Source organism: Glandiceps talaboti, chromosome 15 (assembly GCF_964340395.1).
Source record: "Glandiceps talaboti chromosome 15, keGlaTala1.1, whole genome shotgun sequence".
Lineage (NCBI taxonomy): Eukaryota > Metazoa > Hemichordata > Enteropneusta > Spengelidae > Glandiceps > Glandiceps talaboti.
This window is the reverse complement of record NC_135563.1, coordinates 9,440,671-9,455,369: the sequence shown is the minus strand read 5'-3', so window position 1 is coordinate 9,455,369 and position 14,699 is coordinate 9,440,671. Positions and strand designations below refer to the sequence as shown.

Sequence of the window (14,699 nt, the reverse complement as noted above, 5' to 3'; positions counted from 1 at the left end):
GTAGATCAGTAGATGTTTGCCTTTGTTGGAACCGTCAACATAGTCTCGCTGCCAGAGAGACTTGCAATTGTCCCGACGACAAGTCCCTCTCTTCTCGCGGCTAAGCCACTCGGCATACATAAGCATATTATGGACGGTAGTCATGAGTCTGGCAGCGAGACTACCGTCGACAGAGCGACAAACATTGTCTTCGAGTGGTTTTATAGGGTTTCACTTTTGAAACTTTCACTCAGATCATTCATTCATGTATGTAAAATATGTCTGACGTCACTTCCAAGACACACGGTACAATACATGAACAACACAATCACAAACATTCACGTTAACGTTTCAAGAACAAAAATTACCAGGAGCCCAGACGAGATTACGCGAAGCTACTTTGCCACTTTTATTGCAGAACATATAAATATTTGTTTAAATACAGTAATTTCCTTTAAAATAGAAGTTTAGGCAACGAGTAAAAGAGGTACATCGATATATGCGATAGCACTAATATTTATCTACATACACTGTGACAACTAGAACTTTCTGCATGCATGAAATGATTGTGTGTTTTTCAATAAAGCTAAACTTCCGTGTTTTATCCATAGTTCTGCCTAAAGCTCATACTTTTTTCCTAATGTCTCCCTCTTTTCCAGGGGCTTTATGAGACGAAGCCAAATCACCATTAATTACAAAAGATCTAGATTTATTATGGCTTACTATCTGTGAATAAGAATTAACAGAAAATGTATCCGAGTTCTTTACCAGAAAGACGTATGGTAGTGCAGCGCAATCTGTGCTATAACATGTTATATGTCAGAACTCGATGACTAGATGTGTGTACGTAGCAATCCTTGAAAAAGGAACTCATATCAAAATATGCGATTCCAACCCATGGGACACACAGTACAGCCGGAAGAAAAGCGCGCCCTCGCAGCCAATTTTGAAAATGACAGTTCTACGCTCTAATTCTCTGCCATTGCTCTAGGGTGCTACTCAGAGCGTCAAAATAGAATGCCAGCCCGTTTTCACTTTTAATACAATTTCTCTTACAGCAGTAGTAAAATGCAAATATTCTGCTCCTCCTCAGGTATTAAAGCAAGCCTGATCATATGTCAACTTATGTAGGCGAGTGCAGTGTCACAGAAAACTTACAATTATAGCGGGAATTAAATGAAAACCGCATCATTGACAAAAATAATTTTTTTACAGGGTGTCCAAAACACAACCGGATCTTGGTAATATATACTACATGAGAGAAAGGAGACACTTTCTTGAAAAACAGGTTGCAAGTAGGAACCTTTGCTAGCTTTCCCATATTTTATATAATCAAACTTGTAGTTAATAGGAAAATTCCTCTTTTCTCTCGAACATGTGGGTGCTGTCTCCACCAAGAAGTCTTCTATATTTTTAGGCCTGCTACGTTTCATATAATGTGCTAATAAGTGTCTATTAAGTTATTTTCAGCGGACGTTAAAGAATTATCTTCCACCGGAAGGTTCTTAATGATCTCTCTGGCTCTCATCTCGTCTTCCAGTTCCTTCAGGATTAAGTTCCAGGTAGAAGGCAGCTGGAAGTAAAGACAAGAAAAGGAGGGTTTGTTTTAGATATAAGTTTGACATTCACACGACATATATTGCTACTGTAAATCTGGAAACTTTCGCTAAAGGCTTATTTTGATCGCTTAGTTAGAAGGAAAACAAAAAAGTGAAAATAAGGAGTGGCTAAAATGCCTTCTTTAATATCATGATACAGTGCACCAGACTTTGAAATTTGTAAACATTGGAATGGTCTTCTGGTGAACTAGATGGAGACATGGCTGTAAAATCGCAAAATGCTCTGGTAGTGAAAATATATAGGTTTACAATATTATATCACCCATCTAATTGTGTATTATGGGATAGCATTGCTCCGATGCTTATGTTCCATGAATATACACCCGTTTCTTTTACTTGTACATGTAGATTCTCTTACATATTGTTCAAATGGAAAAAAAGAACGAAAGTCATGTTCACATGACAGCGGAGAGTCTGAACAGAGACATACGTTCCAAGCTAAGAGCGGTTCACTTTGGTATCTTGAAAATCTAATTACTGCAGCTCAAAGTGACACTTAAATGTGACAAAGGTACATCTTTAACTAGCGGCAGTATTTCATCACTCAAACACGCCTCAAGGAAGCCATACAAGATTGTAATACTTGATAAAATTTGATAAAGTCTTTTCCTATTTAAAAGGGATACGCCGATGCTTCACTAAAATGCCAGAATTTGTTCCCAAGGGAAGCCACTTATTAACGCTGACGGATGGTAAAGTCTCTGGACTATTTCATGCCGATGTTATCAGCCAGGGAGTTAGGTGTACCTAATCCTTGTAAATGAACTGTCGTTTATGAGCACAATAGTGGAGTCGGTGACGCAAGCGCGAGTCTCTGCGTCGCACTTGTACTGATGCGTTCAATATTGCAGCCGTTTCAATGGATCGGACTTCCATTGCTGTCACTAGGTCTAACCCTCTATAATATCATAACTATCTGCCAAACTTTTGAACATACATCTGCTCCATTATACGTACACGTTCTTCCAGGGAGATACGTGCTTCGGTGAAAGATAACTAACGGCATATATTTGTATATTTACTTTATACATCGCCTATAACCTGACATAGTGTCATTTGAATCGAATTAAAGGCTCGGGGTATTAGTACACACGCACAGTTTGCCTCATACGACTGACGCCAAATCATGAAATGTTCGTCTTAACACTGTTTTGAAGAAATCAACCGTCACAGTATATCTCGAATCTTCCAGTGAAGTGTACATTTATTGAAAATTTCAAACGTCAATCATATTTGTTTAAATTTATGCCTACAAATTGTGTATCTGCTGTAAAATAATTATAGAAACTTGATGATTTCAATTCATAAAGACAGTTTTGATGCAGTCCACTAACAAATTAGGCATTAATCGTCTGATGAAGCGTACATTTTTTGAATTTTTTTCGAGTCAGTCATAATTTTTATCATTCACATATACATGTGCGTCGGCTACGCAATAATTATCAAAGCTGAATAAAGTCACTCTTCGGCATAACCTTTACAATTTACCGTAAAAAGCAGTTCTTTGAGACACTTCTTCTTTTTCAATAAAAACTAAAACGTAACTTTCATAGCACGTTGATTTTGAAATGTACGGTTGTTTGAACATCGGAAATACCGGCACTTTTTAAGTATGTATTTTTGTCTACACTCCAACAGATAGGAAGTCATCCTTAAACACTTCTGATAGCATTTGAATGAAGAACTCAATTCACATTCTTTAAAAGGGGGTTGTTGAGGAGTATGAAACTTACCCGAAGGCCGGCGCTGGCTCTTTTGCCGGGTTTCCACCGAAATCTGTCTTTCAAGGAGAAGTGAGTCTGTGCCTGGCATTGAGTCAACAGTTGGAGTAGTAGGAAGAACGCAAGTAGAAAACACGTTAGACCTGCTGTAGTGCCCTTCATGGTTATCGTCAGAGGGGTAAAAGTCTGCAAAATAAAATAATGAATAAATGGCATTGCAAGTCGTGTTTTAAGAGTTCCAAATTAGACAGCTAAAAAGTTTCCTTAAGGGTGATTTATCTCTGTCTATCAAAATTACGCTATTCGCTTACATTTGCATTTCAATCTCATCCTGTCCACATATTGAAACTCCATTAAGGACCTAATAAGCTTAACACGCAGTTGTAGTAAATGGCAAGGTCTTAATTAAAATTATCAAAACTCTCACACCTCTATACACTTCTAACACTCGCTCTCATTTTCGAGACATTAAAACCTAAAACCTGAACATCTCTTTGGGACTTCAAATTATTGTTTGAATAACCACATACGTCTACTGGGAAGGAATATTGTCTTTAGGCGTCACACAACTGAATCGAAACCATATGGGGATGATCATTACAATTCTCGTAAGAGTTTTCAAAGGTTTTTTCTTCCCTTTGTTAAATACTGTCGTGATTTGCTCAACATGGGTTTGCACTGTATAAATGCTTGACTCTTAACGTATTACCGTCCACCTATTCAGTGAACCATAATTGTGATCGATTTGATAAAGATGGTTGTAATCAAATCACAAATTGACGGTAAACTCAACTCACGTGGGCTTTCGTTATTAGCGTCCTTTCAACGTCACGGGTTACCTTGAAAAATAATTATTCTTATAGTTTGCTCAAAGAAGGATTTGAGTTTAGGTAGCTTTCCTTTCACTTCTTGCTTTTTCAAAGAATGGAATTCCATTTGCGTCTCTTCTTTTTGTCTGTTTGTTTCAGTTCGTTTGTTCTTTTGCTTTGCTTTCTCTTTTTGCTTTGTTTCCCTTGTTTGTTTGTTTGTTTGTTTGTTTGTTTGTTTGTTTGTTTGTTTGTTAGTTTGTTGGAATTTACTTCCTCAGATATGAAGTTGAATAGAGCTCCTTTCAATTGTTACTTTTCAAAGAATGGAACCGTCATCATTTCAATTTGTTCTCTTTGCTTCATTTTGTTGGTTCTTTTGCTTTTTATTTCCTTATTTGTTAATTTGTTTGGATTGCGCTGTAAGTGATACTGGAGGTGATATTGGAGGTGAGAAAGTGATCGACAGTTGCTTGAATGCTTTCAATTGACAAGACATGAACTGAGCGTGATATATCATTATACAAGCTAAGATTACTTGGTGTTAGATATATAACCATTCTGGAGAGAATTGGTTTTAAGCTTGTCACATCCTGACACATAATTACAACTTGCAGCGTACATCTATTCTTGTTTCTATCATCATGCCTTGAAGTATCAAATTCAAGTATACTTCGAGAGATCAATCAAGACCATGCTTTGTGTCTTTTTAATGCACTTAGTACCGAATACAATTTTAACTCCACTCCACTCCACTTCTTGCACTTCAGATTTTCAAAATTATGTCGGGCTTTTCCTAATTAAGTAGCTATATTGATTGGTAATGAAACGTAGAGGTAGTAGAAGGTCAATTTAAAAAGACGTCGCCCCAATTATACAAATTCATGTAATTCTACTAAGTTAATGAATTAAACACATTCGTTACTTCTATATTCGTTTACTTTTCATTTAAAATATATAAATGGAAATAATATAAATAATGCTTTTATTTTCTTAAATTTGACGCCGCAAATAATGAATATATATATGGTTTATTCGGTACTTTAGCCTTAAAAAAATAGGCAACTTTGAAGATATGACAAACCAGTCACTTTATCAGATACTGGGGATTGTACAACATCCAATAGGCCATGACTTACATTTAGGCCACCAAGATCCAAACTTACAGAGTTTGAATGATCTCTTCTCATTTTAAAAAACAGATCAGATTTTGTGTTTGTCGTTTATTTCAATGTCTGGGTGCACGTGTTTACCAACATACTAAAGTTTGTCTTTATATACATAATCTAAACAATTGAACGTTAGGTTGCCATATCAACGACGAATAAAATACAATTTCCAATCAACATTTAAAAAAAAAAGACTAGATAACGTCAAAATTTAAACGTATTTTGGATCTGCTTAGAGAGAAAGGACACACATATAAAGCAATCTATGTTTGCAAACATTTGACTTGAGCAACATATACCTTCGAGAAAGGTTTACTGACTCAAAAATGAATTGTGTGCGCTTGGAACACACCATCTTTTCTCATTTGAATACGTTGTAAGAAGACAATTAAGTCACGACGTTCGGATTAAAAAAGAAAGAAAGAAATAAGCCGTTTAAAAAACAGGGAAAGGAAACAGCCTACTTTAAGTTACTGAATACAAATATATCACCTTTGTGAATATACTACAACAGCAATTATTTTTAACAAAGTAGACAGTTAGAAAAGGGATTATCAAATACTCTCAAGAAATCTACAACTTCCCCATTTCCATGGTACCAAACACCGTCCATCCTGAATATGAGATTCTATGTATAATATGCCATAATTTCAATGCTTTATTGCATGATTTTAAACCTCTAAATCCTCTCAATGACTACAAAATGTGTGTAATACGGATTACGTGTATGAACTAGTGCTTAAGGCCACAAGAAATGTCTAGCTCCTGAATTTTCAAGGTAACAACCTCTCTAGAGGTTGGAATGAACTTATTTCATATCAGAATATAATACTTTTATCATACTTTGATTGACAGCTGTCAATCACCCATGTCCAATTTGTCAGTAACGGTTAACTCAAGTGGTACTAACATTAGGAAATAACGATGATTAAAAAACACATGAAATGTATTTTTAGGATTTCATTGTGAACGGGACACATACAAATACAACAACACGCTGACAAATACTATATATACTGTATGTATGTATATATATAGTTCAATCGAAGTCAGTCTTACTTCTAATCCCTAAATGTATTGGGCGACGTTGCTATGCGACTGCGATACTGTCATCTCAGACTGGTTAAATCAAACAGAAAACATACATACATGCATACATACATACATACATAAAACATACATACATACATACATACATACATACATACATACACATACATACATACATACATACATACATACATATACATACATACATACACACTTACATATATACACACATACATACATACATACATACATACATACATACATACATACATACATACATACACACACACACATACATACATACATACATACATACATACATATACATACATGTACATACACACATGCACGCACAAAGATTTATATATATATATATATATATATATATACTTAGTATATATATATATATATATATATATATATATATATATATATATATATATATATATATATATATATATACGAATACGAATATACGATAGACATGATACGCGTAGATGATATAAAGCACCACTACAATTCAAAGCAATACAGTGACAACACATTGTGTTTCTATCTTTCCATGGTAACAGTGTAGTCTTGTAGACAAAGCCAGTACGTTTCGATGTTGACATTCCTAGCTCCAAAGTTTCAATTTGATATCATTTTCCCGTCACCGACAAACTATTTAAAAGTCTGTCGTATTAACATTGTATACAGCGGCTGCTTTGAAAGTCCATCGAGACAGTAATAATGTAACCAACATCCGATCCTTCCTGTCAAGGTTCAAACGTTCGATCATAAAACTATATTATACCTTTATTGCTCTGGATTGCTGATATCATGAACATTGGTTCCATGCAATAAGTCGGTTATATCAGAACAACCGAACATTACCAGTTACAGCCATCTAGATAATTTGTGACTCTCAATGTTTAACAAAAGAGTCCATTAATTGTTGTCTTTTGATATAAAGTCTAAATGTATTCTAAGTTCACAACTTCAACTCTATGTCGGATAAAATATATCATTCGACTGACCTCTCAAAATGTTATATAGCCTTATTTCTTGAGACGTCTGTGAGTACATGACAATCGGCATGTTGTCTAGAATAGTTAATGGCTTCAATAAAACCGTTTCTTGCGCTACATGAGGAATGGTTGCCTACCATGGCAAGTAGATAACTGATTAGAGTTGTCTACCTTTTAGTTCTGTATATGATGAAATCATATTATGGTACTCTATTTAAAGTTGCAATTGGAACGTTTTTTGAAACATTTTCGATAGATATAATGATTTACTTGTAATACTATACATCTGGGCAGTATTGAATGACCTGTGAGTAAACGAATTTCTGTAGCTGTACACTTACTATGGTACAATATAAAACTCTGATTTTTAAGTCTGTACAAAGGGGGGGGGGGGGGCTTTTCACAAACTATACAAAGCGAACGAAATCCCAAATATGATGTTGTGTATACCAGTTGATGTTCGACTAATGAAAACGAAAGGTTTGCTTTATGAATAGTGTTTAAAAACCATGTTCTTCTAATTTTTGAGAAAAAATTGAAAAATCACCTTTTATCATTGAGTAGGGTTTATTTTATACCTACATATTTTGTATGTGTATTCCAGTGATATCAAACTCCTTTCAGTATCAACTAAATTAGTTTATTTATTTTTTGAATTGTGTACTGAACGTGTGTAATGTTTGCTAATTTTACAGGTACACAATTTAGGTCAGAAATGGCTCCTTTAGAGTACCGGTACTTGTATGCTGCCGTTGAAATGGATATTGATTAAAGTTCCTGAAACAAGTCTAACGAGAAGCGAAACTAGTCGAAGAATCAAGCTCTGTTTTGTATTTATTAAATACTGAAATATACAGTTAATAAGTTTTTTTGATGATGAACAAGACTGAGAAAGAAAAGTGATCGTAAATTTGAAATGTTGATCAAGCTATGAATTCAGATATATCCCCGTCTAATGTGTGGTAACACATAATGTAAAGGTTAGTGCGTTGTTTTAACATCTGTTCATTATAGGATGTATACGAAATCGGGTTTTAAAATGATATCGCCATTAAATAATGACCGACTTATACGCCAAATTAGAATAAACTCGTTCTTTAAATAGAGAAACTTCGATAAAACGGGTTCAGCTTTTGTTTAGATTGTCACGCATCCCATGCTGCCGTTCATCAGGGGATTTGACAAAATCGGATGTATTCAACCTCTCTTAAGGTGAAAAGTAAATCGCGCGAAGTAATAACAAATCTTCGAAGCAGACACAGAATAGGCATACCACTGCTGAAATATATTTTCCATTTAAACTTTATATGGTCAAAGACCTTGGTTTCTTGTTTAGTCGTTATCCAGAAGAAAATGAATGCACAAACGTGAAATATACTTGAAATAGACATACATTAACATCTTTAATATTTACACCTACATCTTTGAGAGTAACTATTTAATTGGCTACAGCTAGTTTGTCATGTGGAATGGCGACATGGCTTAAAAGGGTCGTCAACGAGAGTATTTAAGTGTCCGATTTTATCTCTTCCGGCGACTAAGTAAGTAAGCGATGGAAACATCAATTTCCAGTAATCGACAACAACAGGTTATAAGCGACGACGCCGTATCTCGTCTTTGAGTTTACACACTAATCATTTTCTCTAATCGATACCATTCTTCTTACATGAAATATAATTAACCCGTATATCACACAAACTGATGATTCTAATGGAGTCCACAGATAAAAATGACCTTGACAAATAAATAAATAAATAAATAAATAAATAAATAAATAAATAAATAAATAAATAAATAAATAAATAAATATAATAACTCTAGCAGAGTCGGAATAAGTGTCTAATATTTGTAAGAAAAACAACTACCGTACGTAATACAAGCGATTGTTGCGCTACCATGTTCAGATATATGGATGAGGCTATATCCCCAAGAGTGTTTTGACCCCTAATCGCATCGACTGATAATATAGTCAATGACAAGATATCCCTATTGTCTGTCTGATTACTTGTTAATACAGACAAGATGTCTGAAAAGACAACATTAGAGATAAATTAAACTCTCCGATCAAATGAAGTAACAAATATAGACCCATGGTTATTTTTTAAGTCATTCGTTTAGGAGATGCAAGTTGTTTTGTACCTTGCAGCTAGCCTTTATTACCGTTCACAGTTGTTAGATATTATTCTAACGCATCGCATCGTTTATACAGGATTTATATTATAGTTAAACGGCTATCTCATCTTTTTTTCACAATCTGACCTTTGGTGTGTTAGAATGGTTCAAACTGTTTCCGCTCTATGTACACTGTGCACATGTATGGACTAGATTGGATATTTGAACAGATGCAAATCACACGCGATCGAGTCACCTTTGTGTATGTTTTGTATGCAGTTCGCTCAACCGAACGTCGATGCTAGATTCCTACCCAGGTTTCGGCATTGTTGCTCACTTGAGTCAGTTATTTTCGGGAGTACAGCAAACTTAAAAAGATAAAATTGTACCTTTTCACGGTTGGAATGGTTTCATTGTGATGCATAACAAGGATAAAAGCGGGAGAAGATACAAAAAATGTTATTTCAGAGACAATCAATTAAGAGCGCGCCGCTCTGATTCTTAATTTAAAAGACAGTGCGGTATCTACCTGTTTCGAAAAAAGTAAATTCTTTGGGTAAACAGCAAAATTACTTGAGATAACACCTACATGTTCAAATCTCACGTACATGCATGTATGTGTTCATTAAAACTTTCTGGTTCAGTGACAAATTGGGTGAAAATTTTGCCTAGCTAAATGTCACTGAATCATTTCAATCGGGCCATTTGTATAATTTTGTCCTGCGTACATATAAAAAATCGGTTGTTAGTTGTAGTGAATTACATGTATCAGTGCAGATTTCACATATTGAGTGTTCAAATCTATTGCCACGAAAAGTGCCGGAAATGTAGTTACAGCTACACTCCAAGGACGAGACATCATCTTACAGTGTTACATAAAAACCGCAATAATGACTGATTTGTAATTTGTACTGAATTACTGGTATCTTGAATCGTATTGATACAGTTTCTCTTTGATGGATGGCGTACATGTGTAGTGTAGTGCCATGTGCCAAACAAAAGAAAGCGTCACAAAGCGCATGAGTATTTGAGCGTTCTAGCTTTTTCTGATCATACAAACGTTTCAAACACACATCCTCAAGGATTATACAGTAAACGTCTTTTTAAAAAAAAATAATGTACTGGTCAGAAATTTGCAAATGTTAATACTTGGGCCATGATATCGATGTAAAGCACACAGTATAGATAAATGATGTCATTTTGCCGTGGTTAAGTAGGAAAAAATCGCAATCGATGTTTGTGTTTGATCACGTTCTATAGATATTTACAGCCTGTTGATTTGGGACAATGAACAAATGACATGCCGTGTCTACTTCCTACGTTAATACTTTAATGTTCTGACGTAAATACAATTTTTCATTTATCATTTTATTTGAACAGAGTTGTACGTATTCAAACTACATACAAAGAGTATATCTAAACAATCACATATATTTTGCACATGGAGGGGTAGGTGCCACAAGTGAATGAACCGTGACTGAGTCCATTTTTTTGCGATTTTGGAACAATTATAATTTAGTTCATGGGTGATTTTTGATCTCAGAGATTTTATTCTGACCCGATAACTATAATGTGAAATAAAGTTGACTCAGAGTCAAGCGAACCTAGAGCAAAAAAACCCTGTTTTTGTTATTTTCTAAAAATGACATATTTCTCAAAAGCCCTGATGATGTTTTCGGATAGTTTACGTTTCTTCTCTCATCTCATCAAAATTTGTTCTCGGGTGAATTGAAGACATAATCGAAAAAGAAATCCCCATTGTTTAAATATAACTCATAATGGTCCTACTACCAAAAAAAATTATAAGTTTTTGACTTCTTTCTTTTGAAATAGCAAATTTGTCATTAAGTCCTTAGGTTATTGACCCTTCATTTACAATTATGAGTCGTCATGAACGATTTTTAAAAAAATGGCACTCCAGTACTTCAGTTGAAACATTATTCGTGTATATACAGAAAGATGGATGAATAGAACAGTATGTCCATTTGTAAAATAGACACTACCTCTATGCATATATACCCTCAAGTTGCTTCTAAAATCATACCAGCAATTGCATTTATCATGACTTTTGACATTTCTAACTGTCAAAGCAGATTCATACGAAAAAATGTATGCGAGCGTTGGTGTAAAATAAATATAAATATGTCGACTAAAGTAACTGAACAGCTGAACAGGTCAAGTATGTTTAGAGCACAGAAATATTACTACATAACAATACATTTTTGTGTCCAATGATTAGAAAGACAATGAAAATTTTGAACCTATCTAAGATTCTGAATATCACATGCAACACTTTCTGGTCTGCCCTCTAGTTTGAAATTATTAATTTCATTTAAAAGTACTAAAATTTTCCATTTGAGTAACGATAAACGAGAAATGACATCATAATTTCAATCATCATCATCATCATCATCATCATCATCATCATCATCATCATCATCATCATCATCATCATTTGTGATAAAAACATAATTGTAAATTGATCGATGGCTTTGAACTGTATTGTTGGCGACCAGTGTTACAAGTGCCATTATTGACAGCCAAAATATGAATTATTTGATACAATGAAACCTCTTTGTATTCTACAAGGGTTGAAAATGCGAAACAGAGACTCACGAAAATTGATTAAGTGACCAAGGCGTCAAATAATGTGGAAAAAGGCAATTATGAAAGGAGGGATGAAGGGAGGGATAAGTTGGTGTGACGGCATCAAGGAAATGATCATGATGAGGCTGAAAGATCTCAGAACTATGGCACCGAACCATGGCATAACTTTGGTAAGAGGGTTAACGATGATTGTGAAGCGGTCAACGGGAAGTGACTATGTGGGTACTTATTCCATAGAACCTACACGTGTAGGGTCTATTCTTAATCACGATTTTTTTGTTAGTTCTCGTGTCACGAGAATGTATTTCAGCTTATCACTGAGTAGTGACTTCGCTCTAACTTCTGATTTTAACAAAAGCTATGATATAAAAAATAATGTATTTATACCATCAATTTAAGAGACTAAAGAGAATTTGAAAATAAATAATATGAATATGAATATGAATTTAATAGAATTATTGCATATGATATAATGACAAATATATATATGTATACGTATTTCTAACATTGCAGCCTAAATGTACACTCGAGGAACTGACCGTCTAGTCGTGAATTGCATTGTGGTGTCGTTTGATGTTTTCAGAGAACATTTCACTTAGACACCATGCAGTCTAATGATATATGGAAGCGACCGAAATGGTTTTCATTGTATGTTTTAGATATATATAAAAATGAGTAATCTGAATTTTGTATAAACTGCTAATCCTGTCGACTTCTTTCAATTACACTGTGTGTCCCCCTTTGTGAGTTGTACTGAAACACATTAAAACAAGCTTAACCTATAATTTATATAGTGTCGACGTTTGCGAAGTATCCACACTCCGCCGTCTCCTATCGTACACAAGAGAACACAGAGTCTAAATTATAACACTCTACCTTCTGTGGTAAAATTTGCTTTATGAATAAAGATCTCCAGAGGTATGACCCAACGTTGTCATTAAGTAACCTTCGCATATGATAAAGAATGTTACATGATGCGCACCACCGAGTTCGTGTTTAAAATAACCCCAGCGGAGGTGGCATGTGAGCTAACATTCTAACGCGAGTAACAAGGGAAAAGACACTTCGTTTGAGTAGTGCAACTTTGTACATGTATCCTTGTTTGTCCTCTGTTACTAGACTGCGCTGGTTGTACAAGCTAAACGTGTGATGTGATATGTTTTTACGGTCACCTTGAAAAATGTGAAACGTTACCAGAAAAACAACAACAAGAAGCCCTTAATACGAAAGGATGTATCTAAAAGAAGTAGAAGTTACCATTTTGTTATACTTGGTTAACTTACCTTTGTTTTTGGAATTGTCTGTCCTCCCAGTTCGTAGATGATGATGATTTGATACGCTTTCTTCTCCTGTGTGATGTCAAACGCCTTCGGGACGGATTTAAAACACAACAAGTCTTTGCACTGCCTTTTTATTCTGCTCTAGTGACTCATGAGGCCACTCGATTGCTGACACCCGTATCTGCAAAAAGTAAAGATTTGTGTAATTGTAACGTTCGCCTCTTGATCGATTGCTACTTGCTGCGATTCGAGATATCAACTACTTGTATACGGGCTGAGGCTGACACCTTTATCAATGGGTGGATAGTTGACGCTCCTTGGAAAAGCACACCCCCTTCCGCCTACGAAACAAACGCCCACACGTGACAGTTTACGGACTGGATGATCTCAAATCTTCCGTGATGTGATTATCTCGCCTCAGTTTCAAAAGATGTTAATGCCTACTTGTTTTTGTCAGGGGAACAATATGCGTGAAGAGGTCTCTTAAATGTAGTCACGATTTGACAAAGTGTAAATGAACCTAAATAAAAGAATAAGAAAAGTATTGGATTAGGACGATTTAAAATATCACTTGCGAAATAAGCCGTCGAACTGAACCTATGAAAAGTGAAGTCGATACTAACTCCAGGAGTCTGATTGGCAAATTGGTGACAGAGAGTGCAACATGTGACATGCATGTAGTATGACGTACGTTCTATTGAAACTTGTTAGAATTGACGTCCGACTTATTGCTATCTATTCATTCGATGAATGATAAAATTGACATCAGCTTTATGGGTGACGGAAAACAGAATAGTTGTTGCTTGTGTACATAATAATCACATACGCACACAAATACACAAACAGTTAGACAGACAGACAGACAGACAGACAGACAGACGCACACAGAGACATATGCATACTCGCATACACACACGCGCACGCACACACACACATATATACATACATACATACATACATACATACATACACACATACATACATACATACACACACACATACATACATACATACATACATACATACATACATACATACATACATACATACATGTACATAAATACATACATACATACATACATACATACATACATGTATATGTGTTTACATGTGTTTTTATTAGTATCTCAATTCATTTAATTAAGCAGAATATTCCACTGTGTTCTTCACCTACTACATGGTACGTCAATTGTCATATTTGTAACTCTTAACAATGTACAGGAACATGCTAATTTTCCTGTGACAATCTTGTTAATTACGTGATATGACAATAATCGCAATGTGAAATCCCACACACCACGTAGTTCAATTCACTATTCGTGGTTTTGTGGTACATTCAATTCCTT

General features: G+C 35.0%; 1 long non-coding RNA gene across 1 annotated transcript; it reads right to left on the bottom strand.

Moving 5' to 3' along the window:
- Positions 1-373: 373 nt before the first annotated feature.
- Positions 374-13,481, bottom strand: LOC144446623 (uncharacterized). The gene is made up of 3 exons (XR_013481965.1): positions 13,357-13,481; positions 3,332-3,505; positions 374-1,552 (listed from the first exon to the last, which is right to left on the bottom strand). It is a non-coding gene; the product is annotated as an uncharacterized LOC144446623 (long non-coding RNA).
- Positions 13,482-14,699: the final 1,218 nt, after the last annotated feature.